Source organism: Schistocerca nitens, chromosome 1 (genome assembly GCF_023898315.1).
Source record: "Schistocerca nitens isolate TAMUIC-IGC-003100 chromosome 1, iqSchNite1.1, whole genome shotgun sequence".
NCBI lineage: Eukaryota > Metazoa > Arthropoda > Insecta > Orthoptera > Acrididae > Schistocerca > Schistocerca nitens.
Genome location: NC_064614.1, coordinates 349,379,177 through 349,404,901, shown reverse-complemented (window position 1 = coordinate 349,404,901; position 25,725 = coordinate 349,379,177). Strand labels below are relative to the sequence as shown.

General features: G+C 43.2%; 1 pseudogene; it reads left to right on the top strand.

Annotated features, from left to right (window-relative positions):
• The first annotated feature begins 5,649 nt into the window (after positions 1-5,649).
• LOC126203047 (5S ribosomal RNA) lies at positions 5,650-5,767 on the top strand (annotated as a pseudogene).
• The last annotated feature ends 19,958 nt before the right edge of the window (positions 5,768-25,725 follow it).

The window sequence follows — 25,725 nt, the reverse complement described above, 5'->3', positions numbered from 1 at the left end:
GCACGGAAAAGCTTAGTGCAAGCAGTATATTTAATAGGTCTATTGCATTTTCTAAACATTTTTCCAAAAAAACGCAGTGTCGGATTCGCCTTCCCCATAGCATTTACTATGTGTGGTTTCAGTTCAAAGTGTTCGTAAATGTAATCCCTATGTTGACAGTTAAATTGGAAATATTCAAATTTGTGTGCTTTATCGCCCAAGCAAAATATAATGGATTTTTTTTTCTTTTGGCAGTCGTGTGGAGTACCTCTCTTATTTTATTGTTGAGGCTGAACTCCACTTTCCGCACAATTTAGATGTATAATATAAACCGAATTTTAATTTGTTTTCATCTCCAGATATGTTTACAAGACAGCAAAGGGCAGCATCATCTGCAAACAATCTAATTCCTAAATCACTCATAGAGATTAAAAACGGCAGAGTGGTCATGACGCTACCAGCAACCCACAGAATGTGAACACGGTGGTACGTAGCGCTAGTATTTGATTGTGTTATACTGATTCGTCATCTTTCAATCATATGTTTCCCGCCGAGAGAATTTTCATTGAGAAGTACAATTTTCGTGTTAATATCATATACTAATGCCTCTAGCCTTAATAATTATCTCAGTTTAGTGAGGAACAGAGTCCTCCTTTTCATCCACATACTGTTCTATTATGGCATTGTATTGTATGTGCGGACATACTGCTTATCGTGTTATTCATTTGAACTGTGACAATAACACTTCTCGGCAACTTGATCTATTTAGCTCTCATACAATTATGCCGAGTATAACCGGATTGAAGTGACCGATACTATGCAGCCTAGGCCAGGAAACAACAATGATGATGATGTAACAGCACTGGTGCACTTTAAATCAGCACTAAAAGACTTTCAACTGACTCCTAATTAATACATTAAATGTATTGGCAAGTACGAACATGGACACCCATCAGCTATAGAGTGGAATTACGACAATGAAAATCTTTGGAGGACCGGGACTCGAACACGGATTCACCGCTTATCGCGAGCGGCCACTTTACCAGTTGGCAATCTGTGCACGACTCAGAGCCAAACCCAAACTTCCATATGTCGTCAGGAAGTTAAAATAATGAAGGACAGGAAATAATCAAGTGGAATCACATGTAGAATGATATTACAGGAGTCCAGTCCTATACTACTACAGTCTTCAGAAAAGTTGGGTGGGGTGTGGTGGTGAGGACCTAGCTACGCTCAAGAGCACGAGGAAAACTAGGAAGGTTCTACAAAACTAATAACTCAAGGCATAACCCTACGAAAACGCAAGTCTTTGCTTTCCACCTAAAAAACAGACAGGCCAACCAACAACTGAATATTTCATGGAATGGTACTCAACTTGAACATTCCTTTTTCCCAAAGTATCTTGGGGTGACCTTAGATCAGACCCTAACGTTCAAAACGCATTGTCAAAACACCAAAATGAAAGTATCCGCAAGGAATAATATCATACGAAAACTAAGGGGATGTAACTGGGGTGCACAGTCAGTCACTATTCGGACTTCGGCTGTGACGTTGCCCTACTCTGCGGGCGAATATGCAACGCTTGTCTGGCATAACTCCTGCCTTACTAGCCACCTAGACACCGCTCAGAATGAGACGTGCCGCGTAATCACTGGGTGCCTGAGGCCCACTAAAGTGGAGCAGCTCTGTCTTCTAGCAAGTACAGCTCCTCTCGACATCAGGCGCGAAGCAACAGCTAAAGCAGAATGACGTAGAGCCTTGACATCTGACACTCACCCATTATTTGGCCATTCGCCAGCACCGTCTCGGTTGACGTCCAGAAAAAGTCTTGTAAGTGGCTATGTAAACAACAACAACGCAAACCAAAGGCTAGACATGTGGAAAAAACGAGCAGAGACTGCTCCTCTAGGCTGGGGACAAGCTAAAGAAGAACTACCTCCCGGTGATAATGAGAGCTGATGTACCTCGAAGTCCCTCAACACATTGCGAACTGGTGTTGGGCGGTGAAGAGAAAATCTTGAAAGATGGGGATACACTAGAAGACCCTCAACTTGTGAGTGTGGGGAGGAGCAGATGATGTCCCACCTGTGTCACTGCCGTGTGTGCCCGTCATCATGCACCGAAGAAGAGTTGATGCTGGCCACTTCCAACGCCTTGTACGTTGCCAGTTTTTGGGCGAAGACAATTTAATTCAATGTCTGTTAGTCTATACTTAAGTGTATTTGTGAATGTTCATTTATGTACAATTACTTCTATCTGTACGCTAACTGTAATGCTTTGAACGTAGCTCACTTTTGGCCAAAAGCAAGTTAATTACAAATTTCTTTGTCCTTTTTCATGTTTACATGTTAATGTCCATTGTCTTTTACATGTTTTATAACTGTTAATTTCCGTTAATTCCCTTGTAACTGATGCGTTTGACACGAATAAAAAAACAGGAAAACGTCATTGACAGTAACACATTTATTAATCAGTAATACAGGACTGTCTTCCAAAGCGCTGAGGCACAGTAGCGCCGGCAGAACAGCGCCTCGTCAGTGCCAGCAGCCTCACCTGCGCTCGACTCGCAGCACCGCTAGTCCAGCGAAGCAGCAGTTGCGTCGCGGGAGACCATCGACTAGGGGACTCCAGCGGTCTCCAGATCTACTAATCGGCATCTACACTCACTGACGTTCGGAGGGTCGACCTGCATGCACTGCATAGCCTCCCCTTTCATTGGATAGCTGCAGCTGACACCAAGGGCAGACATTACACACTGGACAGTAGCCAATCAGCACTCAGCAATCAGACATTTGTTAAGAAGGGTGGGATATTTATGTGGGTACTTGCAGTGCGCTCTGCGGCGGTCGGGATGGCTACGACATCATGTGTTCTGGTACTCCCTCGCTCTCAGCTAGTGGTTTCAGGCTTACGCAACTTCACCTCTCAGAATCTCTTTTCTGCTGGATTGACACGTGAATACTTATTGCTGCATCGTACCTAGCCTTCCTTACGAAACTTTGCTTTGCTAGTAGTACGGCGGTATTTCTCGCCTTCCATGATGTCATTATGCTTCGCTTGCAGACTTGGGCGCTCGATCGTTACCCCATACTGTGATAGCTTCCGGGTTTGCCGCAACTTGCTCAGCATTTCCCCCTAGCTGAGAATCTATTGGTCATTGACAGGGGCAAAACAGAATGGAGAAATTTGTTAGAATAAGTTCAGTAAAAACAGAATTGTGATCTGAGTGCAGAACCACGAAGATACACTATGTGATCAAAAGTATCCGGACACCCGGTTGAAAATGACTTACAAGTTCGTGGCGCCCTCCATCGGTAATGCTGGTATTCAATATGGTGTTGGCCCAACCTTAGCCTTGATGACAGCTTCCACTCCCGCAGGCATACGTTCAGTAAGATACTGGAAGGTTCCTTGGGGAATGGCAGCCCATTCTTCACGGAGTGCTACACTAAGCAGAGGTATCGATGTCGGTCGGTGAGGCCGGGCACGAAGTCGGTGTTCCAAAACATCCCAGAGGTGTTCCATAGGATTCAGGTCAGGACTCTGTGCAGGCCAGTCCATTACAGGGATGTTATTGTCAAAAAATGGCTCTGAGCACTATGGGACTCAACTTCTAAGGTCATCAGTCCCCTAGAACTTAGAACTACTTAAACCTAACTAACCTAAGGACATCACACACATCCATGCCCGAGGCAGGATTCGAACCTGCGACCGTATCGGTCTCGCGGTTCCAGACTGTAGCGCCTAGAACCGCACGGTCACCAGCGGCCGGCGGATGTTATTGTCATGTAACCATTCCGCCACAGAGCGTGCATTATGAAGAGGTGCTCGATCGTGTTAAAAGATGTAGTCGCCATCCCCGAATTGCTCTTCAACACTGGGAAGCAAGATGATGCTTAGGACATCAGTGGAGGACTGTGCTGTGACAGGGGCACGCAAAACAACCAGAGTGCAAGCCCCCTCCATGAAAAACACGATCACACCATGACACCACCGCCTCCGAATTTTACTGTTGGCACTACACACCCTAGCAGATGACGTTCACCGGCCATTCACCATAGCACATCCTGCCATCGGATCGACACATTGTGTACCGTGATTCGTCACTTCACACAACGTTTATCCACTGTTCAATCGTCCGATGTTAACGCTCCTTACATCAAGCGAGGCGTCGTTTGGCATTTACCGGCGTGATGTGTGGCTTATGAGCAGCCGCCCGACCATGAAATCCTAGTTTTCTCATCTCCCGCCTAACTCTCGTAGTACTCGCAGTGGATCCTGATGCAGTTAGGGATTCCTTTGTGATGGTCTGGATAGATGTCTGCCTATTGCACATTACGACCTTCTTCAACTGTCGGCGGTCTCTGTCAATCACCGAGCGAGGTGGCTCAGTGGTTAGCACTCTGGACTCGCATTCGGGAGGATGACGGTTTAAATCCGCGTCTGGCCATCCATAGTTAGGTTTTCCGTGATTCCCCTAAATCGCTTCAGTCAAATGCTGGGATGGATCCTTTGAAAGGGCACGGCCGATTTTTTCCCCATCCTTCCCTAATCCGAGCTTGTGCTCTGTCTCTAATGACCTCGTTGTCGACGGGACGTTAAACACTGAACTCCTCCTCTTCCTCTGTCAGTCAAAAGACGAGACCGGCCTTTACTCTTTTGTGCTGTACGTGTCCCTTCACGTTTTCACTTCACTATCACATCGGAAACAGTGGACGTAGGGATGTTTAAAAGTGTGAAAATCTCGTATACAGACGTATGACATAAGTGACCTCCAGTCACCAGACCACGTTCGTAGACTGCGAGTTCCGCGGAGCGCCCCATTCTGCTCTCTCGTCTAATGACTACTAAGGTCGCTGATATAGAGTACCAGGCAGTAGGTGGCAGCATAATGCACCTAATATGAAAAACGCATGTTTTTAGGGTTGTTCGGATACTTGTGATCACATAGTGTATCTGAATTTTACTTCAGCTTAATGATCCAAATTAACGTAAGCCAGATCGGAGCGCCGGCCGGAGTGGCCGAGCGGTTAAAGGCGCTACAGTCTGGAACCGCACGACCGCTACGGTCGCAGGTTCGAATCCTGCCTCGGGCATGGATGTGTGTGATGTCCCTAGGTTAGTTAGGTTTAAGTAGTTCTAAGTTCTAGGGGACTTATGACCACAGCAGTTGAGTCCCATAGTGCTCAGAGCCATTTGAACCATTTTGAACCAGATCGGAGCAGGGACCGCCATTGTTGTGGAACAGGATGGTGGAGTCCACAAAAACTAAGATCAGTTTGATGGGGATCAGGCCACTGCGTCAAGAAGTTTCGAAGCTCAGCAGAGGTTCACTAATCATGGCGTAACTAGGAATACTTTGTAGTTTCCAAAGGCAGACACACTTTCAGTACATCCAGGTGGAAGACTCAAAGGGAGAGCAGAAGTGAAGAGGGGAAAAAACTCAAGCAATGTCGTAGTTATAAGGTAGGATAGATTCTGTCCGGTATAGTTATGAGAATGTCTCCAATAGAGCATCCGATTTAAACTAGTATAATGTTAAAACATTATTAATTCTTGAAGTGGATGGGTGGACGTCACTGCTGTCTTGGGAAATTTCGGACGTGCGACGAAAGTCAGTGTTACAGTTCTGGAATAATAAGATTTTTTTTTGCTCTTATTAAGTCAAGAGCCAACGGCCTTGCCGCAATGGTAACACTGGTTCCCGTCAGATCATCGAAGTTAAGCGGTGTCGGGCTGGGCTAGCACTTGGATGGGTGACCATCCGGTCTGCCGAGCGCTGTTGGCAAGCGCGGTGCGCTCAACCCTTGTGAAGAAAACTGAGCAGCCACTTGGTTAAGAAGTAGCGGCTCCGGTCTCGGAAACTGACATACGGCCGGGAGAGCTGTGTGCTGTCCCTCCATATTCGCATCCAGTGACGCCTGTGGGCTAAGGGTGACACGGCGGCTGGTCGATATCCTTGGGCCTTCATGGCCTGTTCGGGAGGAGTTTTTAAGTCAAGAACGTCAATTTTGGTAAAGTCTAGTAGGACATGAATTTACGTGGTGTTGACAAAGTATATTTTGATTCGTGACAGTGTACGCAGACTTAGACGATGGCAGAAAAACACAAAACTTATGCCAAACAAGACGCTATCAGTCCATTTCACGTCAGTAAGTCAGTGTTATGATTTTTTCATCGCTGATGACTACTTGGTTGCCATTGTGGGGTTTTCTTATTTATTTATTATTTTTTTGCGCCTTGGAGAACATCGGCGTATTAGTTGCCAGCAGTTCCTAAACTATATTAGCGTTTTGGTTTGAAGTCCATCGTGGCCGGTGGCAACAATCATATGCTACAAAGCAAGGCAGAATTATGGTCGTATACTGGTGTAAATTCTTGGACTAGTAACTTAACTTTGAGAGTCGATAGTGTCGGGGCGAGAGAAAGAAGTTACGGTCGCTTTAGCTCTGTGAATTCGGTCAGAAGTATTGTAGCTTTGGACAATTGGTGTCAGTTTTGTCTAGTTATAAAATTGGAAGACACTGTGGCTCGACAGTATATGTATGTTATTCATTTACAAGTGGACCAACACCCCAACCCCATAGTGTTAGTATCTTAGAAGAAGTCTTTCATCAGAGTACGTATGGTAGGACGCAACGTAGTAGCAGCTGCACTACAGATCAGCTCAGGTAAGTTTAACAGGACGAGGTTGGGCTGTTGGACTTCACAGAGGCAGAACCGACTCCTAGCTCTGCTATTGAACAGAGCCACTCACCCCTGTTACGCATCTTCTTCATTACGTGGGCACTTTGTTTATGGTACGTAATTTCCCCTCGCCTTCAACTACAGTGTTTCGGTTGCCAATAAATATATTCCAAATAAAATTAACATTAAGTGCGAGACGAAGTAGCGGAGAATATTTCAAGATCACATTGTGCACATTTTCCCAGTGAACCCATTGGACAGCCGGCCGAAGTGGCCGTGCGGTTCTAGGCGCTGCAGTCTGGAACCGCGTGACCACTACGGTCGCAGGTTCGAATCCTGCCTCGGGCATTGATGTGTGTGATGTCCTTAGGTTAGTTAGGTTTAATTAGTTCTAAGTTCTAGGAGACTAATGACCTCAGAAGTTGAGTCCCATAGTGCTCAGAGCCATTTTTGAACCCATTGGACAACAACTTCTCTGTGGCAATTCTGAGTTTGGTAATGATGGATTTCCATAACTTCCTTTATAATGGAGTCGCAGTGTGACTGAGTGTGATGCTTCTTGGAATCTTATTTTCTTATTTCTTTCGCAGTGAACATATAGTGCGTAGTGTGGCGATCACTCTGTTGTAGAAATAATTCAAAAGCCAAGATCGCTTACATACTGTTAACTACACTACTGGCCATTAAAGATGCTACACCACGAAGATAACGTGCTACAGACGCGATATTTAACCGACAGGAAGAAGATGCCGTGATATGCAAATGATCAGCCTTTCAGAGCGTTCACACAAGGTTAGCGCCGGTGGCGACACCAACAACGTGCTGACATGAGGAAAGTTTCCAACCGATTTCTGATACACAAACAGCAGTTGACCGACGGTGCCTGGTGAAACGTTGTTGTGATGCCTCGTGTAAGGAGAAATGCGTACCTTCACGTTTCCGACTTTGATAAAGGTCGGATTGTAGCCTATCGCGATTGCGGTTTATAGTATCGCGACATTGCTGCTCGCGTTGGTCGAGATCCAATGACTGTTAGCAGAATATCGAATCGGTGGGTTCAGTAGGGTAATACGGAACGCCGTGCTGGACCCCAACGGCCTCGTATCACTAGCAGTCGAGATGACAGGCACATAATCCGCATGGCTGTAACGGATCGTGCAGCCACGTCTCGAACCCTGAGGCAACAGATGGGGACGTTTGCAAGTCAACAACCATCTGCGCAAACAGTTCGACGACGTTTGCAGCAGCATGGACTATCAGCTCGGAGACCATGGCTGCGGTTACACTTGACGCTGCATCACAGACAGGACCGCCTGCGATGGTGAACTCAACGACGAACCTTGGTGCACGAATGGCAAAACGTAATTTTTTCGGATGAATCCAGGTTCTGTTTACAGCATCATGAGAGTCGTATTCGTGTTTGGCAACATCGCGGTGAACGCACATTGGAAGCGTGCATAAGTCATCGCCATACTGGCGTATCACTCGGCGTGATGGTATGGGGTGCCATTGGTTACACGTCTCGGTCACCTCTTGTTCGCATTGACGGCACTTTGAACAGTGGACGTTACATTTCAGGTGTGGTAGGACCCGTGGCTCCACTCTTCATTCGATCTCTGCGAAACCCTACATTTGAGCAGGATAATGCACGACCGCATGTTGCAGGTCCTGTACGGGCCTTTATGGATACCGAAAATGTTCGACTGCTGCCCTGGCTAAGCGCATTCTCCATATCTCTCACCAATTGAAAACATCTGGTCAATGGTGGCCGAGCAACTGGCTCGTCATAATACGCGTCACTACTCTTGATGAACTGTGCTATCGTGTTGAAGCTGCGTGGGCAGCTGTACCTGTACACGCCATCCAAGCTCTGTTTGACTCCATACCCAGGCATATCAAGTTCGTTATTACGGCCAGAAGTGGTTGTTCTAGGTACTGATTTCTCAGGGTCTATGCACCCCAATTGCGTGAAAATATAATCACATGTCAGTTCTAGTATAATACATTTATACAATGAAAACCCGTTTATCATCTGGATTTCTTCTTGGTGTAGAAATTTTAATGGCCAGTAGTGTATGTAACCGGTTTCAACACACTAAAGGTGCCATCGTCGGATCTCAATGAAGATGGCACCTTTAGTGTGTTGAAACCGGTTATCCAGTAAACAGTATTTAAGCGATCTTGGCTTTTGATTTATTTTTTATTTCTGTCTTGTAATTGCCTGTTTATCTAATTCCCTCTACTATAGATGCTGGTCGTGTTGCATACAGTGGTTAGCTACATCTCGTATGGTCTGGCTGATAAGATTCCAACTACATTTGCGCTAGATTTGTTGTACACCGGGTATTGTAAGACCAAGATGTTCTTTCACCGATCGTTGCATACGTTTGATGTTTTTGGTGGTCGGAACACGGGATTCAACCATCCATAGCATAGCGCGCTGCATATTACCAGTTTTTTGAACACCAACGAAGATCAAATGTGTGCTACGATTGGAGAAAGGCAATGGGTAAATAATGAACTATGAGCGTCAGACAGTGGGAGTAACAGCTGAATATGTACAGGGTGTGTTATATGCCACCATCCATAAACATATTCCTTGTAGGAAATGGACAGGGAAAAATACTTACTTAAAGATATCTACATTGATTGGTGGTGACTTAAAACAATATCGAAGGATAAAATGGAAACTGTGTGCAATAAAACATCGAAAATTGGCGTACAGGCAAAACCGTAAAAGTCACATTACCATACTTCTTCTTGTGTTCGATAATGATTGACATTTTGAAATAGCTTAAAAAAATTATAGTCTTACATGTGGAGCCAGTTTACATATGATAAGAAGCTACGTACGTCAAATAGTAATGAAAGGTTGCCCTTTGTAGGTAGACGCAGAAAGTGCGCCTTTTAAGTGAAATTCAAATGGGTGGTTAGCTGATAGACAGGCAGATCATACTGATATTTTGTGTGTCGTGTGAATTGTAATCTCGCATGTAACCCTTCAGTGATCTGGAGGCATAACCATCTGTCAACCTGGTTCATATTTTAGTCATAAATCTGGCAACCACTTATTAAATGGTGGCAGTGAGAAGTAGACACAAAGTCTAACAAAAGTTTGCATAACACACCAATTCGACGCCTTGATGCGATAGTGCACCATCCTGCACGTATCACGTGTCACAGCATGGATCCGGTAACACATCTGTGGGAAATCGCCGTCCAAGAAGCGTAGATAAGTAGGTCCATGTCATATCTAAGCTTCAAATGTTTCCCTTTGCCTTCTCCCTTAGCTAACATAGGTTGTATCTTGTAATCTACTGGCCGACTTACGTTTCAGCCCACTCCAATATAATTTTTCTGAATGCCCGTCACATGCCACAGTAGTTGAAACTATTTTCTAAAAGCGTGTGGCAAGTATCCACCGTTCGCCTGAACTGATCGTCAATCCCTCAAACACCGTTCCATGACGGGCTTGCATATGTCTTAGGCGTTGCCTCTCCGGACTGCGTCGATCACAAGGACGACAGATGGCAAGACAAGCGCCACCAGAGGTCCTCCGTGCCAGTGACCTATTTCCTCATCCGTGTCCCATGTGCGGAATTGGATCGACACGAATTCCTCCTCGTCCCGGCCATCTAGAGCGGCGCAAGCCAACAAGTCGGCAGTTTGCTCCAGCGGAGCTCTGGGTCAATTCGTGAGCCAGCTCTTAGCAGACCATCAGTTAGTGTCCGGGTGGTAGCTACCGCAGCAGAACCTACGACTTTCCAGAGAGATCCTGCGACGTACCTGTCGGCTAGGTATGCCGAACGCCCAGCCACCGTCGGTAGGGATTATCAGTGGCATAGTCTTCACGTACCACTACGTTTATTCACTAAGTGTTCCATGCGAATGCCTGTTCGTTTCTGAGAAGTTGTATTATTTTTTATTCAGAAGTGTTTTCCTTTGTTTCTGAATCTCTCTACTGTGATCGTAATAAACCATTGTTCTTGTTTAACTACGTCTTATTATTTCTTATCAAGCATCTCCCCGTGGAGATAACAGCATATATCTTACCCCAGACACAGCATACTGCCGAAAATGATCACACAGCTTACAAAATGGACCATTCCAGACTCTCAGCCCCTGTTATCAGATTCGCTTATCTATCGTGTCTATGTAGAGTATGGTCCATTAAAGATGTATATCTTACTGCTAGATTATTTTCTCCAACCTTCAAATTCACAGATGACAAATAATAATAATAATAATAATAATAATACACATTGACCAACAGGACGACGTATGAGATCTGTGTGACAGTCAGGGAGAATTTTGATCAATGCAACCATGAACTGATGTTAATGTTGTCAATGTATTTTGCTTCCACGAAAGCCAAGTCACGTAAGATCCATGGTCGGACTATCGTCCATACTGTTGGAAGACTGCTGCTTTCCTATTCGCCACTGCAATAGCAGGGGAAGGGATGGTGACTGCCTCTTACTACCGGGAAAGACACCCGGCCCAGTGGACCTGGGACCGTTGTGTAGGAATTCGAACAGGGAAAAATTCCCGCCCCCACTCGGGGTAAACACGGGAATTGCAGCGCAGAGTGAAGGGCCTCTAGTGCTCTAGCCACTAGACCGCTACAGCCGCAAAGAAAACTTCTGGTTATGGTGTTACGTAAAGGTCGACAGAATTATTCCTCCCTGAAATTGGTCAATATATAACATTTGTATCGCATACCTGTTAGTGGGTGGCTATTTTAATTTCGTCTTCCAGAGAACTCCAAGACCGCAGTTACAATATAGAAAAAAATTTATTTGAAAGACTTAATTTTCGCCATTGACATGGGTTTATTAAAAATTCCACTATTGCAATTCTTTGGTCGTTTCAAGTGGGTAACAGCTGCAAGAAAGATATACAGAGGGTTAAAAATTCTTGAAAATGACCACAAGGTCTAAATTGCAATAGTGGGTTTTTAATAAACGTACAGTCAATCTCAAATGTTCAAATGTGTGTGAATTCCTAAGGGACCAAATTGCTGAGATCGTCGGTCTCTAGACTTACAAATTATTTAAATTAATTTAAACTAACTTATGCTAAGAACAACACATACACCCATGTCCGAGGGAGGACTTGAACCTCCTGCGGGAGGGGCCGCACAATCCGTGACATGACGCCTCTAACCGCGCAGCCACTCCGCGCGGCACAGACAGTGTCGAACGTAGAAAAAGGAGTCTTTCAAAGAATTTTACGAGACTCTGAACAGCAAATACATTTCTGTGAAGAGAAAAATTTTACAAGTCCTTACAGTTTCATCAAATAAATGATTTATTTAAGTCACATCTAATCTCGGTTCTAAGTTCACTTTCCTGTGAAACTTTAAACACGTTACAGAAAACTAAATCGTAAATTGACGATATAATGAAAGATTACAACTTTTCTCCCATCTGTATAGCTAGAAGGTTCCAAGCAATATCTGTTGTGAACAATCAAAAGAGGAAGCTAAATTAGCAAAACAACGTAACGAATACATTCGACGGTGACGTGTAATGATGTATTTTCATACTGGCTGACAAACTTGGTGTTGCGCCATGATTTATTTATTTCATGCTGTTAGTGCATCTCCCTTCTCTCTATCCGTCTCCTCCTGCCCCCTTTCGTTATCCATCTCCTCCTTTCCCTCACCCCCCTATCTCCTCTTCCCCCTTTCTCTTCCCATCTCCTCCATCCTTATCATTGTCAATATATCCGTCCACATCCTCCTCCTCATCCTTATCTCTCTGTCCATCTCCTCCCCCCTCTCTCTTTCTATCCGTCTCCTCATCACCCATCTCTCCACCACCTCTTCCCACATCCCTCCCACTCTCTGTCCAGCCCCACTCCCACCCGATGGGAGGTTGGTTGTTTTTATCCCCACATTATTTCTTTCCAGGTAGCATGCAATACGTGTAAAAAGTTTGGTTGAAATCGGTCCAGAGGCTTAGGAAGAGATGTTGAACATCAGTATAAGTGATATATGCTGCACACATGAACGAGTCTGATCCTCTTCCGTTTTACACCAAATGACTCCAGGGAGGGCGTTAAATTAATCTTTGGTGTTCAGCCGTGTAGCCTGATATTAGCTCTTGAAATACTTTGACAACTTTATTGGCTCTTTGCATTGCTCATTCTCGCTATCTGGTTGAACAGCATAAATAAGAGACAAATTGCACCTCATACGTATAATAGTATTCCAAATCAATTAAATACAATCCCTCCCCCCCCTCCCCCCCCCCTTGTGTTAGTGGCAAATCCTTCTCTCACAGAATTTCTATACAAAGAACAAGTCATGCATGTAACGTTTTTGGTTAAACGTCCTCCAGGAGCTCCTCATTTATGCTTCAATGATGTCACCCCCTTCTCATTCTCAGCCCTATGGGATGTAGGTGGCTCGTAAACTCACTGCGATTATTTCCACATAGTAAGCAACCAATAAACCTCCGATTCCTTAAAGTATCAAAATTCCCTGTATAAAAGTGTCTGATTACTTTACAAGCGAGTTAATATGTTAAATATTTGACGCTAAGCGCTTAAGAGAGAGGAAGACCCGCTGCTGCTACGGTTGCAGGTTCGAGACCTGCATCGGGCACGAACGTGTGATGTCCTTAGGTTAGTTAGGTTTAAGTAGTTCTAAGTCTAGGGGACTGATGACCTCAGATGTTAAGTCCCATAGTGCTCAGAGCCATTTAAACCATTTTTTAGAGGAAAACCAGAAAAGGTGTGGAATTATGTTTAAAGTTCGTTGGAAGCCGCTAAGTGCTCTTACTGTCTACTGTCAAACACTGGATGTGGATATCGTATGCGAAATGTGTTGCGGGTGAAGATGGAAGTAATGAAGTAATAGGTTAAAATTTCATGCCTGATACTAAAGTTTCACTGCTCGAACAGCGAAAACGTATTAGGTGATAAACGTTTTTGGTTTCTTCGTTTTGTGAGGGGCGGGAGGAGGGGGGAGGGTTTACCAGTGTCCAACGAGAAAAAGTCCAACAGAGGTTTGAAATTAAGTGTTAAGCTCGCTGCAAGTCGCTTGTTATTTGCGTTTACATATTGTAATTTTACTATTAGGAGATGGTAGGTGGAAATGACGACGTTAGAAAATGGAGAACCAAGTAGAACACATCGAAACTTTTGCAACATATGCTTCTGTTTAATAGAGGGGCGACTGCAGTGGAGGCAGCCGGAAATGTCGTGTATGGGGATAACGCACAGAATACGGTAAGAAAATGCTTTATTCGTTTTAAAGAGGATCGTTTTGACATTAGTGATTCTCCACCTTTACGAAGATCTTCGGGGTTTGATGAAGATCGTTTAAGCCCATTAATCCCCAATGATCCATGTCAGTTTATTCGAGAACTGACAAATGTGATAAACTGGATCATTCCATCATCGTGCGACATTTGTATGGGATGGAAAAGGTTAAAAAATCGAGTGTGTGGGTACTTCATGCTCTAAGCCAAAATCACACAAATCAGCGGGTGGCAAAATGTGCATCTCTTCCTGCTAGTCACCAACTGGCTCACTGGCTCATGAGTAACACCGACCATTCGTATCCGTTACTGGTGATGAGGAATTGTGCCTTGTACTAATACAAGGAAAAGAAGGGGATGGATGAGCCCAAGGAAAGCAGCAACCCCACATACAAAGATCAGCGCGCTTTCACAAAAGGTAATGTTATACATTTGGCGGGACGGCGACGTTGTATTGTACCATGAATTGCTCCCTCGAACTGTAACCGTCACTGCTGACATTGACTTGCAACAACTGAGACGTCTTGCCAGTCCAAGAACAAAGGCCGGGAAGACTGCGTGAAGTGATGCTGCTCCACGATAACGCCCGCCCGCAGTGCGCTAGAGTGCCAAAAAGCACTACACCGGAGTTAGGTTGGGAAGTCAATCCGCATCCACATTATTCACCTGATCTTGTGCCCTCATATTTTCACCTTTTCCGCTCTCTGACGAACAATTTTTATCGAACTTCCTTCCGGACGAAAATGCGCTACGACATGGCTCGAGGAGTTCTCCGACTCAAAACCAAGCGATTTCTAAAGTCGGGCAATCGAAAATTTAAACGAGCACTCACAGACTGTTGTAAATAATGAAGTAGAATTTATTTTTGATGACTAAATGTTATATGTACCTGTTGTGTTTGGTAAGCTTATGTCAAAAACGCTAATGTCATCATAGATCTGAGAAGGTACTTCTATTGTCAGGTTGCGGCAGTAAAATTAAATAAGGAATTTATTCATTCTGTTTGCACCTTATGCCGAAAAGAATTCAGACACTGTATCACAAAGAGCTGAAAGTAAGGTGATGGAAAACAAAATAAAAAATCTAGAGAGATACAAAATCTTTTTGCTCATTGGTTCTTCAAGTAATTAATCAAATATGGAGGAATCATTTTAGAATTTTGCATTCTTCATTTTCTAAACATGTTTTGGAAGAACTGTTCTGTACCTGAAGAATGGAACACAGCTGAAGCTATTTTTATATTTAAAAAAGGTAATAGGGAAGACACAGGAAATTACAGAGGAATAAATTTACCAAATGCGGGATATAAAATTTATAGAAGAATTATGAATGAAAGACTACAAACTATTGCTGATACAGTAAGCTCAGAAGAATGATCAGGCTTCAGAAATGGATGTTCGTGTAGTGATACTATATTTATAATAAGACAGACTATTAGAAAACGTCGGGAATTTGGCTTAGAAATGCATTTAGCATTTATTGATTTTGAGAAAGCCTTTGATAAGTTAAAAAGACCTCTTTTGTGGAAAATACTGGAAATAAATGGTTTTCCAAAACATCTTATTAATAGCATAAAGAGACTATATTTAAATACAAAAATAGTTACAGGTTCAGGTTCGAAAATGTCAGACGAAATTTTAATAAATCAAGGTATCTATCACCCACTTTATTTAATTTATACATTGACGACCTAATTATGAAGTGGAAAGATCAAATGAACTTAGGAACTAAAATAGGATCTAGCATACCATTAAATTCTCTGTTATATGCTGATGACAGGGTAATTATACAGTAAACAGAAGATAATTTACAAAGAGCTGCGTACAGATTGAGCCAAAACGCAATATATTACAACTTAAGCAGATCTGCAAATCAGACAAAGATAATGGCTTGCAAAGGAAAGAATCCAGTCAGATGGAAAATAATAATAAGTGAGAAAATTTTGGAACACTTACTTTTTAGTTTTTCGTGTCCGGAAACTACAATTTGTTTGCCCAGTATTGGGCAATGTCCAATGCTTCTTCTTTAGCCAGCGATAGATCGTCGAGGGTGCATCTGTGGTGGCAGGCAGGGCATTGTAGGAGATGTTCCATGTCCTGTCGAGTGCCGCAGTCGCATTTGTCGTCATTTTCGTCCAACAAACCCCATTTGATCAGATTAGATTTCACAGGAGCCACCCCTCTGATGCAGTTAAGCATTCTCCAGGTTTTCCAGTCACCAGAAACGCCGCTTGGTGGGTCCTCTCTTAGTGGATAGTAGATGGGGAGCTCATCTAAGGCGCAACTTTGAAAACGGCGTCTGGATTTGAGTCTACTTGGGCCACACTCTAGGCCAAATATTGAGTAACGGGCATCAAAGGTTTGTTTTAGCTTCTCGGTATATTCATGGGCTTTCCTACGTGAGTCAGGGTTTGTGAAACCTGCTGCCCTGTGAAGATTTTCTATGGGGGTTGGTTTCATGCAGCCTGTCACTATCCTGTATGTTTCATTCAAGATAATATCTACCTTTTTTGCGTGGGCGGATCTGCACCATACCGGGCAGGCATATTCGGCAGTTGAGAAGCACAAAGCTTGGGCTGAAATTCTGACCACGGTAGGTTTGGCACCCCATTTGCAATTGGACAGCTTTCTTATTAGGGAATTTCGTGCTTCTACATTTTTGCGTGTTTTTTCGCATTGATGTTTGTATGTCAATGTTCTGTCTAGCACGACGCCAAGGTAGGTGGGAGTATCTGTGATTTTGGAACAAATATCCCACTTCAGTTACCTGGGATGTGATATTAGTTTTAACTATGAGAAAGACACTGAGAAGAAGATTAATAAATAAAAAGTTATCTGTTGAACAATTGGCAGAACTCTGGGAAGAAAAACAAGAAATTCTATAAAGTTATGGCTGTACCTAACCTTGTATATGGTACCGAATCATGGAAAAAATCATAGAAAAAATATGTTACATATATAAGCAATAGAGATGAAGTTCGTGAGATACGTAAGAGGCTGTAATAAATGGATAAAATAAGGAATGAAACAATAAGATCAGATTAAAAAATCTTTTCCGTTAATGACAAGATAAAAACAACAGGATGACATGGAAGGGTGATGGTGATAGAGTGACAGAAAACAGATAGCCAAAAAGAGATATTGAGTTATCGGCCGGCTAGGAAGAGAGAAATAGGTAGACCTCGTAAGAGATGGATGGATGGATAATGCAGACCAGTACAATTGTTACAACACTTAATCCTTGGAAGAAGATAATGATGATGATAATGATGATGATGATGATGATTTTAAATTGACGATGAGGCACTCTTATTCACGAAAAATTTACAATAGTCTGTGTTGGACGGGGTTGCCTTAGGGGCGGCCGACTAGGATCGTGAGGGTGGGGAGCGAGTGCGAGCAGTGAGGAGCCGGGCCTTCGCCATCGCAGCAGGAGGTTCGACATCCCGGCCTGCGGCTCGTGGCCTCCAATTTGCGCGGGAAGCGCCTCCAGTCAGATTAGCCTCGTGCGCCAGCAGCAACCGTGCCCAACCCTAATCACTTCGGCTGAGTGGCGGGTGTCGCTGTAGCTACACGTGGCAACCGGCGCCCTCGCCAAGTACAGCCCGACAGCGAACCTCGTCCTTCTGAGGCGAATTCCGTGACCTCATCCTGTGGTAGCGGGTTGGCACCCTGTGTCGCCTGGGACGCTCACGTTGAGAAACACCTTAGTTTGGTCACGAGCTGCGACGTGGTCGCTGGTTAAAACAGTGTTCCAGGAAGTTTAGAATAAATTCTTCTTACTTCCGTCAACAAACACGAAACTTTTGGTCCATAGACTACCAGGTGCGGGCTGCATTGACCATCTTTAGATCTGTTTAATAACATGTCCTAAGTTAATGAAGCCATAGTTTCATCGCCACAAAATATACACAAAACCAGCTTAGCATCGTCGACCGAAACTGTTCTTCTAAGGACCACACGATTTGTGATCATTGACAGGAATAAAATGAATTTAGCTTGTGTCTGTTTTGTGTTTGTGATTTATGGGCGCTCAGCGAAGAGGTTATCAGCGTTCTCGCTAAAATAAGTAGAAACGCATGTCGTTGAAACGACTAAAATATTTAAAAGTAGTATAAGACAATCTTAATTAAATTTGCACTCACTCTTTCCTAACCTCACTCAAGCATTCTCTAAGATTCTGCGAATATTATTTTTGTAAAATATTTCATCAAAACACAGGTAATACAAGGGGTGATCAGTAATTAATGACATTTGTTTTTCGCTTCCAGTTTCGGTTGAAAAATTTAGGAATTTACTGTGGGGCATCATGGAAAAAAAATGTTCAAATGTGTGTGAAACCTTATGGGACTTAACTGCTAAGGTCATCAGTCCCTAAGCTTACACACTACTTAACCTAAATTATCCTAAGGACAAACACACACACCCATGACCAAGGGAGGATTCGAACCTCCGCCAGTCCATGACTGCAGCGCCTTCAGAGCGCTCGGCTAATCCCTCGCGGCGGACATCATGGAATACTCCCACTTCAGCCAGTACAGATTCACGAAGTTCTGATAGGTGCCGGCGCTATACGAAGGATTCAAAGTGGCATCAACAGTGGAAGTGGGATATAAGCAGAAAACTGTCATTGACTTTCTTTGGGTGGAAAAACAGAGCAACGCAGATATTCGTAGGCCTTTCTGTATGTCTACGGAGAGCTAGCAGTGAGCAAAAGCACGGTGAGTCACTGAGCGAAGCGTCTGTCATCATCGCAACAAGGTCGTGCAAACATGTCCACCTCCTCCGAGCAGGCCGGCCACACAGATGTGCTTCTCTCAAGAAATTGAAGGAATGACTCAGAGTGTTCGTCACCACAAAAATCCAAACTACACTACTGGCCATTAAAATTGCTACACCAAGAAGAAATGCAAATGATAAACGGTTATTCACTGGACAAATATATTACACTAGAACTGACATGTGATTACATTTTCACGGAAATTGGGTGCATAGATCCTGAGAAATCAGTACCCAGAACAACCACCTCTGGCTGTAATAACGGCTTTGATACGCCTGGGCACTGAGTGAAACACAGTTTGGATAGCGTGTACATGTACAGCTGCCCATGCAGCTTCAACACGATACCACGGTCCATCAAGAGTAGTGACGCGTATTATGACGAGCAAGTTGCTCGGCCACCAGTGACCAGACGTTTTCATTTGGTGAGAGATACGGAGAACGTGCTGGCCAGGGCAGGAGACGTCCATTTTCTGTATCCAGAAATGCCCGTAGAGGCCAACAAAGGGTCGTGCATTATCCTGCTGAAATGTTGGGTTTCGCAGGGATCGAATGAAGGGTAAAACCAAGGGTCGTAACATATCTGAAATGTAACGTCCACTGTTCAAAGTGCCGTCAAAGCGAACATGAGGTGACCGAGACGTGTAGCCAATGGCACCCCATACCATGATGCTGCGTGATACGCCAATATGTGTTCACCGCGATGTCGCCAAACACGGATGCGACCATCATGATGCTGTAAACAGAACCTGGATTCATCTGAAAAAATGACGTTTTGCCATTCGTGCAAATGGTTCAAATGGCTCTGAGCACTATGGGACTTAACTGCTGATGTCATCAGCCCCCTAGAACTTAGAACTACTTAAACCTAACTAACCCAAGGACATCACACACATCCATGCCGGAGGCAGGATTTGAACCTGCGACCGTAGCCGTCACGCGGTTCCAGACTGAAGCGCCTAGAGCCGCTAGGCCACCCCGGCCGGCCCATTCGTGCATCCAGGTCCGTCGTTGAGTACACCATCGCAGGCGCTTCTAACTGTGATGCAGGGTCAAGGGTAACCGCAGCCATGGTCTCCGAGTTGATAGTCCATGCTGCTGCAAACGTCGTCAAACTGTTCGTGCAGATGGTTGCTGTCTTGCAAACGTCCCCATCTGTTGACTCAGGGATCGAGACGTGGCTGCACGATCCGTTACAGACATGCGGATAAGATGCCTGTCATCACGACTGCTAGTGATACGAGGCCGTTGGGATCCAGCACGGCGTTCCGTATTACCCTCCTGAACCCACAGATTCCATATTCTGCTAAGTCATTGGATCTCGACCAACGCGAGCAGCAGCGTCGCGATACGATAAACCGCAATCGCGATAGGCTACAATTCGACCTTTATCAAAGTCGCAAACGTGATGGTACACATTTATACTCCTGACACGAGACATCACAACAACGTTTCACCAGGCAATGCCGGTCAACTGCTGTTTGTGTATGAGAAATCGGTTGGAAACTTTTCTTATGTCAGAATGTTGTAGGTGTCGCCACCGGCGCCAGCCTTGTGTGAATGCTCTGAAAAGCTCATTATTTGCATATAACAGCATCTTCTTCCTGTCAATTAAATTTCGCCTTTGTAGCACGTCATCTTCGTGGTGTAGAAATTTTAATGGCCAGTAGTGTAACTTCTCCTTGATAACGCAATGTCTCACGCAAGTCTAAGTGTCGTGTCCGACAGGAGGTCACGTAACTTCTCTGGACCGTTCTTCCTCACCCACCCTCCAGCCCGGATCGCGGACCTTCCGACTTCCATGTTCTTCGAAATGAAGAATGCACTCCGCGGGAGGCATTATGTGGATGATGAAGAGGTGATTGATGGAACAAGACGTTGGTTCCGACGTGGACTGCCGGTGTGAAACCATGCGGGCGTACAGCCCTCCTCCACCCCCCCTCCCCGCCCCCCCCCCCCCCGCACCCCTCCACCCGCACCTCCGCCCCCCAGTAGGGTGGTGTAAGTCCGTTGCATTGAACGGAGGCTACGTTGAGAAATAGGGTTTTGTAGTGAAAAAGAGTGGGGAATACTGTGGTGTATTGGAATCCTGAATAAAACCAACCTGCTTTCGGAAAAAAAGTCTTCCATTACTTACTGAACGCCCCTAGTGCAAGGCGGAAGCCAAAATGACTGTATAGGGATATGTCGCTGGGTGATCACATACACATGACATGGAAGAGACACGATAACACTTTAAAACTCCTGCCTTATTTTTATGGTGCAAGTGCAACATTTCACAGCATATTAAAGGTCGTGTTATTCTTGTCTTTTTTCAGGTAAAATGGACGGCAAATCTGCAGATAAATTACCGCTATTCTAAACATAATAATAAAAAAAAAAAAGAAAAAAAAACAGGCAAAGAAAATGTGGCGCGCTGTGATCTGTATGCCTCAAACGCCACACAAATTGATACGAAATGGAACAAGGACGGAACGTCGCTTGTAGGGAAATTGTAGGAGATACATTCGTGTGACATATTCGTGTGTACTGCACCATCGTTTGCAATCGCCACCAGCTCGGAGCAATTCAGAGGCATGTTGCTAAATTTATCACCAGTACACTAGGTACTTTTTTGTTTCTCTCGTTCTGACCTACTGTGGTCATTGTATTTTAATTTTGCTAACTCTTTATATTTTTTCTTTTAAAGACCTGTAAATTTTTCTGTTAATTATTTTTCCCGATATTTCAAGTTCGTGGACATACAATGCTCGTCTTACAATTGTTTTACGCCCAATATTTATGTTATAATCTGTATTTTGGTAAATAAAACTGAAGAATGTCCTGTCACGCAGCGCCACGTATAACACTAACGTATATCACTGTAACCCACGCTAATGTTACCATCTGAGAGGATTTCGAAGATTGACCGCGCGTGTGTCTAATAGACAAAGGTATCGGACTATAATTTTGAATTTGGTGAAATTAATAGAAAAACCAAACGGACTTTAACCTTGGGAGTTAATGAAAGTGGTAAAATCATAAATGAATGGAAAAAAATGAACGGTCGCCAGCCCAGTTAGGCATATTAATTTGGAAATACATGTTTAAGACAATTGAGATTTCCCTGACACATTGCACTCTGAACTATGTATGGTAACAGTTACCAATAACGCACACACCTGTAAATTATAGGAAGTAATTTTGCACCAAGCTCATACGAATGACAGCTACACTCAAGAGCATTACTTAATCAAATACTGAAATGCAGAACTAAATTTGGACATGAGGGGCTTTTATCTTGAGTGAGATGAAAAAAAAAGCACAAATAAAGATGAATAATATCATAAATACACTGTTCAAACTCCTCTACATATATCAGTTTTCCTTAGAAATAGTAATAGTTCTAATTTTTCCTAGTAGGTGGAGGATATGATGGGGACCCATAAACTAGTATAGTTTCACTAGTCAACGCTCTTTGACTATTACAATAGAAAAGAATAATTCAAAAAATTAATGATTCACTTCATTTGGAGTTGTTCATAGTATACTTTGGAAGGCAATAAAATACAACACTGGGATTAATAACTTCAAAAAAGTAACCATTCATGATAGAAATCAAAACACGCTATTTTTGTAAATGAGCATAACTTATTTGCCTTTTTATCACCTGTGAAGCAGATATTCTAGACAATAATATACACACAATCTTGCACAGTAATCCTACAGAACTATATTTTGTAATAAACTAAGGATACTTTAGCAAAAGCCTATCCAATTTCAATTTTGTGGTTTTAGCTTTAACTCTTACTACTCCTTTAACATTAGACAAAAAAATTACTTTTAAACACTTGAATGCAAGAATTGTTCATTTAAATCAGGATACTTGGTTTTAGTAGCACTTAGGTGAGGACCCTGCATAGGTTCGTGATGAGTATAGAAATATGGTCCCGGACACGAATTTATATATTTTTTGTGATTATTATTCAAACAATACACAAATTAACTTGTCCATGCCCGTATAAATTACTGAAAGCTTGAAGTTAGTGGAACAGTGGTGAAGATTGGTGGCAAGCGACATAGCGACTTACTCTACTCACGGCTCTTGATGTTCGAATTCACTATAAAATTTCTTCTTGTTGTCGGATTTTCAACATATTAGAGCCATTTCTTTATGCCAAGAATACCAATTAATAGCCGGCTCTACATCCTAGGCAAATCCTTTGTGAAGCAGCTTCCAGTTGCCTCTGTTAGCACCGTCCCAGTGTACCGTGCTACTGCTAGCCACATAGTGCGTGCCGTTCACACAAAGGGGCCACTCAGTTCGACCGCCAAAACCACCTTTGACGTCGCGCCACTCCACTTCCGTTGCGGAGGGACTTTCCTACAGCTTTTACATGTTGCAGATACAAGTGCCCTAAGCATGAACCAGCTTTCAATAAAGATTTACTTTTTTTGAACATACACATATTATAATAATTTATCATTTTAAAATATCCTTTTGCTTTTTCATATATACACTAAAAACACAAATTTTCTTGCCAGAGACCAAGGAGTTTAAATAACACATAATACACACTTCATATTTGCAGATACACAGTTACATGATATAAATCTACTTATAACCGACGTAAGTGTTACAGGCTTCCATGGGGTGTGCCAGTTTTAATAAGATCCGTTTCGGTGTTTGGCCGTGTCCTCTTCAGGGCGACCGCTCTAAAATGACGGTTTTATAGTTGGCTTCATTATTTCGTAATGATATCGCCCGATACTAGAAAGGATTTGATTCGATGTGTGTCAGAAACCTCGTTATTCCTAGAACACTAAGAGGGGGAATCTATTACGTTGTTACTAAACCATCGTACATATTACTACTCCACATTTTATTGAAACGAAAGACATAACGTGTAGGTTATGTATTAGTTAATTACAATTATTAGGTCTCCAATGGAACGTTGCATATTAAAAGAAGTATAAAATGTCCTCTGTTATGTACTTCTGTAGTCATAGATTTTACAAGGCTTTGGTAATCTAGTGTCAACAGAACCATCCCATCTTTAGCTTGAAGCGACTAAAGTAAATCGCTGAAAACGTAAACCAAGAAGCGTGGATGAAGCCTAGTCGATTGTACTAGTCGCCTTTAAAAAAAATTTGGTTTCACTACTCCATAATATTGCGAGTTATCTCCGGTAACATTGCAATCGGTTTTTTTATTTCTTACAGATCCTTACCAGCTCATTTTTCTATTCCTTGTCTTTCCTTTACCGATAATTTTTATAATTAATGAGTGCTCCTTGGTAGGGGCCCATAGTCTTAATATGATTTTTAAATGAAATCAGTGTCGCCATTTGACTGTAGGTTTGTATTATTTATTTGTATCACTATCTCGATTTTGGCTGTAGAGCCATTTTCAAGCGCAAGATAAAATCAGGTTGTATCAGACATGTCTGAATGACGTCGTCGTCGAAATACTGCAAAACAAATGCGGACATACGCACCAGTCGCCTCGTCATAAGATTTCAGTGCGAATTAAATTTAAAAAGTTGTTTAATTATTTATTTTTATTTCGTATTTCTTACAATTTACCTGTTACCCTCAATTTCATCACTGATTGCATTAATCTTTCCTTAGATTATGTGATCACTTAGTACAATTTTCTGTTGTTGTTGTTGTGGTCTTCAGTCCTGAGACTGGTTTGATGCAGCTCTCCATGCTACTCTATCCTGTGCAATCTTCTTCATCTCCAAGTACCTACTGCAGCCTACATCTTTCTGAATCTGCTTAGTGTATTCATCTCTTGGTCTCCCTCTACGATTTTTACCCTCCACGCTGCCCTCCAATGTTAAATTTGTGATCCCTTGATGCCTCAAAACATGTCCTACCAACCGATCCCTTCTTCTAGTCAAGTTGTGCCACAAACTTCTCTTCTCCCCAATCCTATTCAATATTTCCTCATTAGTTACGTGATCTACCCACCTTATCTTCAGTATTCTTCTGTAGCACCACATTTCGAAAGCTTCTATTCTCTTCTTGTCCAAACTAGTTATCGTCCATGTTTCACTTCCATACATGGCTACACTCCATACAAATACTTTCAGAAACGACTTCCTGACACTTAAATCTATACTCGATGTTAACAAATTTCTCTTCTTCAGAAACGATTTCCTTGCCATTGCCAGTCTACATTTTATATCCTCTCTACTTCGACCATCATCAGTTATTTTACTCCCTAAATAGCAAAACTCCTTTACTACTTTGTCTCATTTCCTAATCTAATTCCCTCAGCATCACCCGATTTAATTTGACTACATTCCATTATCCTCGTTTTGCTTTTGTTGATGTTCATCTTATATTCTCCTTTCAAGACACTGTCCATTCCGTTCAACTGCTCTTCCAAGTCCTTTGCTGTTCTGACAGAATTACAATGTCATCGGCAAACCTCAAAGTTTTTACTTCTTCTCCATGAATTTTAATACCTAATCCGAATTTTTCTTTTGTTTCCTTTACTGCTTGCTCAATATGCAGATTGAATAACATCGGGGAGAGGCTACAGCCCTGTCTCACTCCTTTCCCAACCACTGTTTCCCTTTCATGCCCCTCGACTCTTATAACTGCCATCTGGTTTCTGTACAAATTGTAAATAGCCTTTCGCTCCCTGTATATTACCCCTGCCACCTTGAGGTCGTGTATTATTCTGCTGAATTTTAGGGTTTCGCAGGGATCGATGACGGGTAGAGCCACGGGTCGTAATACATATGAAATGTAACGTACACTGTCAAAAGTGCCCTCAATGCGAACAAGAGGTGACCGAGACGTCTAACCAATGGCATCCCATACCATCACGCCGGGTGATACGCCAGTGTGGCGATGACGAATACACGCTTCTAATGTACGTTCACCGCGATGTCGCCAAACACGGATGCGACCATCATGATGTTGTAAACAGAACCTGGATTCTTCAGAATAAATGACGTTTTGCCATTCGTGCACCCAGTTTCGTCGTTGAGTACACCATCGCAGCCATTCCTGTCTTT